At 34.4% G+C, this 3,421-nt stretch overlaps 1 long non-coding RNA gene across 1 annotated transcript; it reads right to left on the bottom strand.

Annotated features, from left to right (window-relative positions):
- Nucleotides 1–1,358: 1,358 nt before the first annotated feature.
- Nucleotides 1,359–3,094, bottom strand: LOC146914663 (uncharacterized). The gene is made up of 3 exons (XR_015014348.1): nucleotides 2,785–3,094; nucleotides 1,784–1,906; nucleotides 1,359–1,671 (listed from the first exon to the last, which is right to left on the bottom strand). It is a non-coding gene; the product is annotated as an uncharacterized LOC146914663 (long non-coding RNA).
- Between the last annotated feature and the right edge of the window lie 327 nt (nucleotides 3,095–3,421).

The following is a 3,421-nucleotide window of genomic DNA, read 5'->3' as shown; positions in this document are numbered from 1 at the left end:
AGCTGAAATCAGTGCAATTGATTTTGAGTTTCTATGCATAGAGGACGCACAAGAGACTACTTTGGAAAGCATTCCAGTGTTTCCAAACTTAATTCTTCGGGTATAACTTCTGAATCAAGATTAGGCAGAAGTTAATTGATCAGAAAGGTTCCCAAAGTCCACATTCCACTGGTATAAAGTGTTGAGTCACAGACAAGCACTACTTACGTATGAAGCTTGGACACCTCTAGGACAAGGCGACACACGTCGGTGTCGGACACTCCTATGACACTCGTACGCAATGTGTCGGACTAAGATAAGTGTCCTAAATAAAATTGTTTTTCACTTTACTTCAACACTCATTGGACCGGTGTCCAACACCTATATAACACTCATAAAAATCGTGTCGTACAACTAAGACAAATATCTGAAACAATTTTTTTTTTCTTTCTACCTTCCAAACGCCGTAGGTAAGAGTTTAAAATAGGGGTTCACTACAAGAAATCTGGTAATTTGCCAGGGGCAGAAGCCCTGGCAAAATGCAGAAAGCCTTGGCAAATGGACATTTGCCAGGAGTTTTGCCAGGAGCAGAATCACCAGCAAATCTGCTCATCGCAAATGAACCTGCCAGGGCTTTAGCTCCTGGCAAAATGTGTCAGTCTCAATGCAGACTTTTCAGCCGTATGCAGGCTTTTGCAGGTGTTGACATCAGTCATTTTCAAACCATATGCTAGGGAAATTGCCAGGGGTTAACCCCTGGCAAAATGCGAACGAAATTTAAAAAAAAAAAGTTTTTTAATTGTTTAAAAAATCAAAATATTAAAATTTAATAATTAAAATAATTTTAAAAAACGTTTTAAAATTGTTTTTTAATTAGATAGATATTTCTTTTAGGGAATGATTATTAGATAGATAGTATGCATTTTTATTAATACAATACATTGATAAAAATTGATAAGAAACTTAATAACTTCAAAACACAGCATCAAGACTCAAATATGACATCAAATTCTCATTCCTCTAAACGACATCAAATTCAAATTGAACATGTTTGATAAGAAACTGAACCTCCTTAGCATCTCTCCACAATAACCTACAACTCTACTATGGACAGGGAGAGTGAAATGTCAATGAGAGAATTTCTGAAGCAACTTCAACCAACCAAACAAGACCAATTAAGACAGAAGATATAACCAGCAGTAATCAATACAAAATCAAGTTGGTATGATGCAACTTCCAGATTTAAAGAAACAAAAGACTAAATCATATCAAAGGGATCCTGAGGTTTTAATGCTCCTGATTTGTAGTTATTACAAAAATATAAACTGGTTTTGTAGATCTAATAAGCAATATAATTTAATTAGGTAAGAAATCACACATTTATATGCTTTTTCTTCCTTCCATTCATATATACATAAATGTCATTATGGGCATAAATTATTGATCATCAACAAAGATTAAGTTTTACATAATTCATATTCGGATGACCATGTCTTTTCTCAAGAGCATTTGCTTAGCATGTTATTACACTTTACATATTTCATCAAAGCCTTAACAGAAAGAAAAGAAGAAAAAACTGATGAAAATCAAACCAGAACATAGACAAATACCTCATGAAAACATTACACCAGACTTGAGAGTAGAACACAAATCATGGCTTGAGTTAGATAGACAATGGCACCACCAAAATCACTAAAAAGAAGAACAAAATCACTAATAAGAAGAACAAAATCACTAATAATCTCAGCCGCACAAAATCACTAAAAAGAACAAACTAACACATGAGCAAAAGAGATGAGTTTACCTATAAAGCAAAGGGAAAGTTCAAACGAAAGATGCAGAGGAAGATGGTATCGGCGGTCAATGATAGAAACTGAGTTGAGAGCAATGGCGGACCAGGAAAGTATAATAATTTGCAACTGAGAAGCTGCATTGAAAATAAAATAAACATAACTGTTTTATCTGACCTCATAAACTGGTATAAGTTTTGTGAGACTAACTGGGAGAACTTATAAAAACAACTTGTGAAATTTCGCATAATCTTTTTTCAGCTTATATTCATAAGTTCTCCAGGATAGCTTATCAAAACTTTGCACGTAAAATATACAAAAACAATTTAATTTTATATTGTCCTATCAAAATAACTTATGTAAGCTTACATAAGCGCTTATCATGATATGTGCTTGTGCTTTGTGCTATAAGCATTGAAATAACTTATGTAAGCTTACACATAAGCGCTTACCATGATAGGCACTTGAGCTATAAGCTGCAAAAATAAGTTGTTTATCCAAACAGGGCCATAATCTGTATTCTTTTTATCAATCCTTCGAATATCACTCTCCTTCACTATAACTTCTTTTACTTGATATTCAATTCAATCCTCGTGAAACAATATCATCAAAAACCAAACAATTGAACCAAACTCTAAATACCCACCAATAAGTATAATTAAAAAAACGATCTTTATTGAAAAATCTAAAACCCCATCACAGAAAATCCAATAAATCATCATTATTGAAGCTAAAAAACAAAATAAAAATTGAAAATCATATAAATTAATGAAAAATTAAAAAAAGGGTATTAATTAAAAAAGAGCTTACTAAAGTGTATCTGGTGGCCCAATTATGGTTACACTCCATTCAAAAATGTTGGTTTCGTCGACTAAACCAGCGGAAAAGCCATCGACGGGGTGTTTACAAAGATTTGTGAGAAAAAGTAAGGTTAATAAAAAATAGCGGAAAATTGACGCGAAACAAATTGAAATAAGCGATGAAATGAAAAAAAGGGAATAGATAGATTGATTACCTTTGAGTTGTTTTTGAAGGAGGAGGCTTGCTTGGGAGGCCATGAAAGAGTGAGTTTGGAGAGTTCTTGCTTGTTGTGAGATTGTGAATGAACAAACAAGAAAGAAAGAGAAGTTCTAAAGCCCACACTTCGATTATTTGTTGTGAGAGGGAGAGATCGATGAATGGAGAAGAAATTTGGGGATTTTGGGTATTTAGGGTTTCATGAAAGAGGGAGAGCACTGACGGTGAGAGGGGAGAGCAATAACACGTTTTATGAGAATCAAAACCCCTGTTTTTATGAGAATCGGGTCCCACCATTTCTAAAGTCATTTTGCCAGGGGCATCCCTAGCATTGCTCCTGGCAAATTTGCCAGGAGTTGATGCTCCTGGCATTATTCCCCAGCAAAACGCAAGATTTCTAGTAGTGGTTGGTATGGGTGTGAAGGATGAGTATGATGATTTACTATCGGCTAAAACAGGTTGGTCTTCTGCAATAACTGACAGATTTAGATTTTCGAATAGGGGGACCAAATCTGCAAAATTGTAAAAATTGGAGGATCAGAATATCAAGATGGTTGGATACACTCAAGGCTTACAATCAATAATGACAAAAACTCCAAATTCTAACTTCAAATTATAATCAATTCTAAACAGGT

Source organism: Medicago sativa, chromosome 6, assembly GCF_051527215.1.
Source record: "Medicago sativa cultivar Bolivia chromosome 6, Bolivia_mono, whole genome shotgun sequence".
Classification (NCBI taxonomy): domain Eukaryota; kingdom Viridiplantae; phylum Streptophyta; class Magnoliopsida; order Fabales; family Fabaceae; genus Medicago; species Medicago sativa.
The sequence above is the reverse complement of the archived record's forward strand: the minus strand, read 5'-3'. Positions and strand labels throughout refer to the sequence as shown.